Genomic DNA, 7,862 nt, shown 5'->3' on the forward strand with positions numbered 1-7,862 from the left:
TGAGAAGAAGAAAAATGAGGGAAATTTTGGGGGGAATTTTGGAATAATTTGGGGGGAAATTTTGGGGGAAATTTTGGAATAATTTGTTTGTTTTTTTTTTTTTTTTTTTTCAAACGTGACAAATGGGCGGGTCTGAACGAGTCAGAATAGATTTTGTATTAAAAATTTGTTTCAATTTTTGAAAATTATTTTTTTGAGTTTTTAATTAGTATTTTTTTATTTTTAGTGAATTTTTTTAATATTTTAATCAATTAAAAAAATATTTAAAATATTTAAAAAATCAACAACTAATCAAGCTATTTTTTAATTATATTCGGTTCTAATGCTCGGTTTTCTCAGCAAACAAACAGAGAAGTGAAAATTTTCAAAAAAAAAAGAAGAAACAATCTTGCATCAAAAACAAATATACAAACACAAGGGTCTAAAAGTAAAATAAGAGAGAAGCACAGATCGATTACAAATCAATCAGAAAGTCTATGTATGAAAATCAAATGATAGAGATTAAAAAGAAAAAAATCAAAAAGTATGTATGAAAATCAAATGATAGAAATATAGATATTATTATTATTTTTTATTTGGCAGAAGTAGTGGTAATATTTTAATGAAAAATATTTTTCACTAAAATAAAAGTTTATTTTCTGTGGTCAATGAAAAATATTTTTCTACGGCCTATTTTTTTTGGTTAGTAAAAATCATGAACTAATTTTTTGTGGTAGAGGAAAGGTAGCGACATTAGTGGTGGAGGTGGTGGATAAGAGATGATGGTGGTGGTGGTGGTGATGGCGAAAAATATTAGTGGTGAAGTTGTGGTAGTTGTAGTGTAGATGGAGTGGAAAGGGTGAAGGAGAGGTAATGGTAGTATAGTAGCGGCAGTAGTGGAGTGGTGGCGATGGTAGTAGTAATCGTAGTCGTAGAGGTGAAGTGGCGACAGTGGAAGTAGTGGTGGTGGTGGAATAACGTTTGCAGTAGTGGTGAAGGTGGTAGAGGAGATGGGTGGTGAGAGAGAGAGAGATGAGTGAGAGACGGATAGAAGAGATAGAGAGAGAGAATAGAACGGGAATGGAAAACAAAAACAGGTGGGAATAAAAAAAAAATTTTTGTCAGAAATGAAATTTAAATAACAAAATAATGTCGTTTAACTTTCTTTCTTTTTTTTTTGCGACGGGAGTTGCCGTCGTCAAAAAAAAATATTTTTTGTTAAAATATATATTTTTTTGTAATTAATGATTTTTTTTTTTTTTTTTTTGTAGAGGATAGAAAGTGGCAGTAGTGGTGAAGGTGGTGGATAAGAGATGATGGTGGTGGTGGTGGTAGCGGCGATGGAGATTAATGGTGAAGTTGTAGTAGTGGTAGAGTAGATGAAGTGGCAAGGGTGAATAAGAGGTAATGGTAGTAGTAGTGGCAGTAGTGGTGAAGGTGGTGGATAAGAGATGATGGTGGTGGTGGTGGTGGTGGTGGTGGTGGTGGTGGCGGCGAAGGAGATTAGTGGTGAAGTTGTGGTAGTAGTAGAGTAGATGAAGTGGCAAGGGTGAATAAGAGGTAATGGTAGTAATAGTGGCAGTAGTGGTAGTGGTGGCAATGGTAGTAGCAATGGTAGTCGTAGAGGTGAAGTGGCAACAGTGGTAGTAATGGTGGTAGTGGAATGGCGTTTGCAGTAGTGGTGAAGGTGGTAAAGGAGATGGGTGGTGAGAGAGAGAAAAATGAGTGAGAGACAGATAGAGGAGAGAAAGAGAGAGAGAGAGACAAAGACAGAGTGATGAGCAAGAGAGAGACAAAGTGGTCGCTAAAAGTGCATTTTCTTGTAATGGATAGATAAATCGAGAGGGAGCTCAGTAAATAGAGAAGACAGAAGGGAAAGAGTGAGCAACGCGAACATAGTGGGAGAGAAAGAGAGAGAGAAAGAGAAGAGAGAGAGAAAGAGAAGAGAGAGAGGGACAAAAAGATAGAGAGTGAGAGACAGAAAAAAGATAGAGAGAGAAGAGAGATGAACGAGAGAGAGATAGAGAAAAGAGAGATGAGCAAGAGAGACATAGAGAGAAGAGAGATGAGCGAGAGAGACAGAGAAATATGAGAGAGATAGAGAGAAGAGAGATGAACGAAAGAGACAGAGAGAGAAAAGAGATGAGAGAAGAGATAGATGAGTGAGAGACACAGAGAGAGAGAGATAGACAGAAAGAAAAGAGTGATGAGTGAGAGAGAGAAAGAGAAGAGAGAGAGAAAGATGAAAAAATAGGTGAAAAGATATAGACAAAGAGAGGGGGAGAGAAAAAAATAGCGAAAAGAGATAAACGAGAGAGAGACAGAGAGAGATGAGCGAGAGAGATAGAGAAGAGAGACAGAGAGAGATGAGAGAGATAGATAGAGAGAAAGAGAGAGAGAGAGACAGACAGACAGACAGAGATGAGTGAGAGAGAGAGAGAGAGAGAAGAGAGACAGAGACAGAGAGATAGAAAGATGAAAAAATTGGTGAAAAAGTTCCGTGTCTAAAGCCTCATTTTCTAGTAGTGAGTCATCTCTATCATTCATGGGTAGAATAGAGACGCGGATTTGGGAATTGTATATTTTATATAAAAATCAAATTGAAATATTTTATACAATCACACCTATTTAGGGAGTGTGATTAAAAAGTAGTAATGTATATATAATCACACTTTAATTAAAATGTGTGATTAAAAAATATATATATATAATCACACTTATTTAAAAAGTGTGATTAAAAAGTAGTAGTATATATATAATCACACTTTAATTAGAAGGTGTGATTAAAAAATATATAAATAATCACACTTTAATTAGAATGTGTGGTTAAAAAATATCTATATAATCACACCTATTTAAAAAGTGTGATTAAAAAGTAGTAGTGTATATATAATCACACTTTAATTAGAAGGTGTGATTAAAAAATATATAAATAATCACACTTTAATTAGAATGTGTGGTTAAAAAATATCTATATAATCACACCTATTTAAAAAGTGTGATTAAAAAGTAGTAGTGTATATATAATCACACTTTAATTAGAAGGTGTGATTAAAAAATATATAAATAATCACACTTTAATTAGAATGTGTGATTAAAAAATATCTATATAATCACACATATTTAAAAAGTGTGATTAAAGAGTAGTAGTATATATATAATCACACTTTAATTAGAAGGTGTGATTAAAAAATATATAAATAATCACACTTTAATTGGAATGTGTGATTAAAAAATATATATATAATCACACTTGTTTAAAAAGTGTGATTAAAAAGTAGTAGTGTATATATAATCACACTTTAATTAGAAGGTGTGATTAAAAATATATATATATAATCACACTTAATTGAAAAGTGACATAAAAAATAAATATTATCACACTCAATCAAATTAAGTGTGATTAAAATATCAATCTAATTTTTTTTATCACACTTCCAATAAAAGTGAGATCTTTTTTTTTGTCAAAGTGTGATCTTTAACTATTTTTGTAGTAGTGTACCAAGTTCATCATAGATATGATTAAGGAATAAAAAATATGTACTAGTGTTTTTAACAATTGATACCTCAGGAGCCATTGTTTATGGACTTATGGCAACCTGTTGCCATCTTTTTTTTCTCTTTGGATTATAATGAGACAAGGCATCCAATCTAACTAAAATTTATTGACTAATGTCAACTTATACGAAAGTAGTATTTATATAGAATTCTTTAACAAAATAATATAACAGTGACAATTTTACATATAAATGTTATTTTAATAGAGATTTTTAATTTAAAATGATAAGTCACACTACAATCCTGTCATTTTAAATACTAATTCCGTAAATTTTTCATGTTTATATCCAAATTGTGTAAACTTCTAGAAAAATCCCAAATTAAGTGGGTTGGGTGGGATGACCATGAATGGCAATAGTGGATTCGGGGGCTTTAGTTATAATGACTCAGGTATTTTATTGGATATGGGATCATCTACCATTCTATCTTATATTTTTTAATTATTGATGTGATGATTAGGGATGTAAGAAAAATCGAAAAAATTGATTAAACCAATTGAACCGGACCAAACTGGCTATATAGGTTTGTTTTTTAATAAAAATCGGTCTGTATGGTTTTTAAATTTGAATTTTTTTGGTTTTCGATTCGATATCGATTTAAACATCTTGTGCACCAAACTAAACCGAAACTGACCACTTCAACATATATTGTAGTTATAATATATATATATATATAATCTAATAATATAATGATATTAATAAGTATAATACATTATTAACCTTAGTTAATTAACCTTATCATCTTTACACCTAAGTTTGTAAACTCTTATTATATATAATTTTAACTCTAATTCATTACTCTTGAAACCTTAGTATTTTTAAACTTTTTTTTCTTTTTATTTTTGTCAATTTAGGAATTGAAAAGTATGCATTAAATGAATGGATTGGATATGTTTGAAATGGTAGACAAATAACTAATTTAATGTTTTTATATAGATTAATGATTATATTTTAAAGTGACTCAAGTTTGAAAAATCCTAAACCGATTAAACCGCACCAATCCAACCTGTTTCAATTGGCTCGGTTTGATAGGAGAAGCGCTCTGTATTGGTGTTCAAAATAATAAAACCGACATGTGATGATTGGTTTTGCTTCACGTTCCTTCTTTCTCGTTTTCTTTGGGATTGTTGTGTTCGGATGCCTTTTCGCTAACTCACATCTTATTTATATTGACTCGACTGTCCTTTCACTTCAGTAGGTGCGTAATCGAGTTCGGAGTACTCGGGGACCGGAACAGATTTTTCTGGGTTGTTAAGCCAGGGCCACACGTACAGTGGCCTTGGGCCGTACGTGCGGGGTGGGGGCTGCACGTGCGGGGAGTGAGGCTGCACGTGCGGGGATTGAGGCCGCACGTGCGGAATACAGGGGAGGCTAGGGGGTGCATTTTGTCTAATATGCACAAGCAAAGGCAAGTGCGGGGGGAAGTGGTGGCACATACGGGGATGAAGGCCGCACATGCGGGAATGAGGCTCCGCACATGCGGGGCACGTGCCGCACGTGCGGGACAGGCCTGAGTCCGAAAACTCTGTTTTATTTCACATTTTGGCCGAAATTGCTCTATTTTCTAACCTCTTACTTTCACTCTAAAAGTCATATTTTCTCCTCCTTTTCTCTAGAAACTTCCTACAAACCTCTAAAACATTTGATTTCTTGCAATCTTTTGGGTTTAAATCCACCTTCTCTTACAAGTCTTGAAGATCAAAGTTAGGACTCCACACTACTATAAATATAGATAACTATGTTTTTTAATTACACCTTTTAAGTTTTATTAAAGTGTAATCTTTGCGAGTGTGATTAAAATGAGTCATTTTTAATTACACTTTTTAAGTGTCATTAAAAAATGATTCATCACATCTTTTAAGCGTGATTAATAACATTTAGATCACATCTTTTAAGTGCGATTAAAAATATTTAGATCACATCTTTTAAGTGTGATTAAAAACATTTAGATCACATCTTTTAAGTGTGATTAATAACTAATAAAACCTGTAATAAAAAAAAAATCGACAAATTTAAAGAATAATCAATATTATTTTTGTACGCGTGTTTGAAAAATGTAATACACATTATATACTATATTTTGAATCACAACCATATATTGAATGGAATAGCGTCATATATTTTATAAATGAAAGTTAAATGTTCAAAAGTATATACAAAGGAATTAATAAAAAGTTTTAACTGTGATTACATATATTAAAACATGAAAAAAAAAACTTGAAAAAACTAAGTTCTTGAATTTTTTGACCATATTTTGCATATCTCTAGGAAATTTCTGACCTGAAAAATAAAAACACAAATTAATTCAGAAACCACTGGAATTAAAAAATACAATCAAAAAATACATTATGAAAATGGAATAAATCTAAAGAATCGTATAACATAGCTCAAGGAAAGCGGAGTCAGAAAGAAAAATATATATAACCACTTCATTTTTAAGAATTAATCATTACTAATGCTCTACTAATTCTAAGTCCCAACATAATGGAGAGTACATCTAGAATTTCAAAGAGCAACTGCTCAATCACTTCGATAATACAAGTCAAATAATTGAAAATGCAACTTAATATGTTTAAATTCTATCATGATTAAAATGTATATGTTATAATTACAATGGCAATTAATGATCAAATATTTGCAATATAAAATATATGCAAGAAATGACACTCACTTTTCATATAGACCCTTAATTTGTCCTTCCAGATCTTCATTGAGAACCAGACTTTTCCTTCTATTAGATACCCCTTCAAACGCATGTTCATTTATGAATTAAAACCAAGGAGTTCATTTATGAATTAAAATATTTAAGAGACATTGAAGTCTACCAATTTGGGTTCTAAGGAACAACACATCCCACCAGGACTTTGATTTTATAAATTCACATAAATGAGATATTCCAGAAAAATATGGAAAACATTATATGATGAGACAGTTTCCATAGGAGAAGCAATCATATTTCATCTTCATATGCAATGAGATCAACAAATATTTGGCTATGGTTAGGGTATTTTGTGAATATTGGAGAATATGGCAGTATTGATAATGAGGTGTCCGTATTCCATTCATTTGTAGCAAATAACAGAGTTAAAAAAAAAAAAAACATCAAAGACATCAGCAGGATGAATAACGATACTTAATTTCAAAGACAAAAAATCATATAAGGTTTTGTCCTACTCAAATTATTTTGAAAAGTTAGAGGATTTGACTAATGACGGGAGTTAAAATCCTACGAGTCCCCCCCCCCCCACCCCAAGAAACCCAAGAATTTGAAGTTTTAACTCAGATGACTAAATACGTATAATGAAAAGATGTTTCCATCAATGCAAGCATGAATTTTATTCAATTATGAGTGCAGACCTCTATATGATGATTCGGTGCTGACATGGTGACACTAGAGAGAGAGAGAGAGAGAGAGAGAGAGAGAGAGAGAGATCCAAAGTAAATTCATTTTCTCTTTGATCATTACAAGCTAGCAGTGGTAATATTATTATGTATATCTATCAATCTACAATTGCACAAACAAAAACTCAAAACCAAACAAAACAAAACAAAACAAAAAAAATGAAGAAAAAGCACTACATGCATACCCTAAAGAGCAAAAGCAAAAAATGTTACAGAACAAATAGCAACACAGGAGCCATACTTCTCACCTGCAACTTAAGCTTAAGGTCACGCACAATCTGAAAGAGGCACTTGTAGCCACTCCAATTATATTGTTGCAGAGCATGTCTCTCTACTATTCCCCAGTAGCAGTCAACCACAATCTGAAAGAGTCACTTGGGTTTTATTTTTCTTTCATTTCATTTTTTTTTCTTTCACAAAATTATTCACAAATTTAAGATCCAAATACAATCTTAGTGATTTCTTGATCAATCAAACAAGTGAAAAATAAATTACCTCTTTCTTTGTGTGATTAAGAAGAACACTGGGAGAGCACAAAGGCCTGTGAGAGCACAAAGGCCCACCATACAGAGAACTCTTATTGGAAGTCTTGATGTTGTCAGCCACGGTGCCCTACAAAGAACCTGAACCACAATAAGAGAAATGATTACTGTATAATTCATATGAAACAATACTTTAATATTTCTAATGATTCTCTCTCTCTCATGAAGGAAAGAAAAGAGGAAAGAGAGATGGAATCCAGAAATTAAATTAATTTAAAAGCAAAGCAATGGGAAATAAACCATTTGAAATTTAATTTAGGTGACACAAAAAATAAAGGCATGGGTCAGTGCTTTGGCCATTAGAGAAAACTCTCCCCGTAATGCTCTGAATTTTATATTTGGAAGCATTCAAAGAATTTCGAAGATTTTGACAACTCCCTAG

General features: G+C 32.3%; 1 long non-coding RNA gene across 1 annotated transcript; it reads right to left on the bottom strand.

Moving 5' to 3' along the window:
* Positions 1–6,202: 6,202 nt before the first annotated feature.
* LOC145796648 (uncharacterized) lies at positions 6,203–7,480 on the bottom strand. Its single transcript, XR_014337138.1, has 3 exons — positions 7,434–7,480; positions 7,187–7,300; positions 6,203–6,280 (listed from the first exon to the last, which is right to left on the bottom strand). It is a non-coding gene; the product is annotated as an uncharacterized LOC145796648 (long non-coding RNA).
* Positions 7,481–7,862: the final 382 nt, after the last annotated feature.

This window comes from Camellia sinensis, chromosome 8 (genome assembly GCF_055761805.1).
Source record: "Camellia sinensis isolate YWXY chromosome 8, ASM5576180v1, whole genome shotgun sequence".
Classification (NCBI taxonomy): Eukaryota; Viridiplantae; Streptophyta; class Magnoliopsida; order Ericales; family Theaceae; genus Camellia; species Camellia sinensis.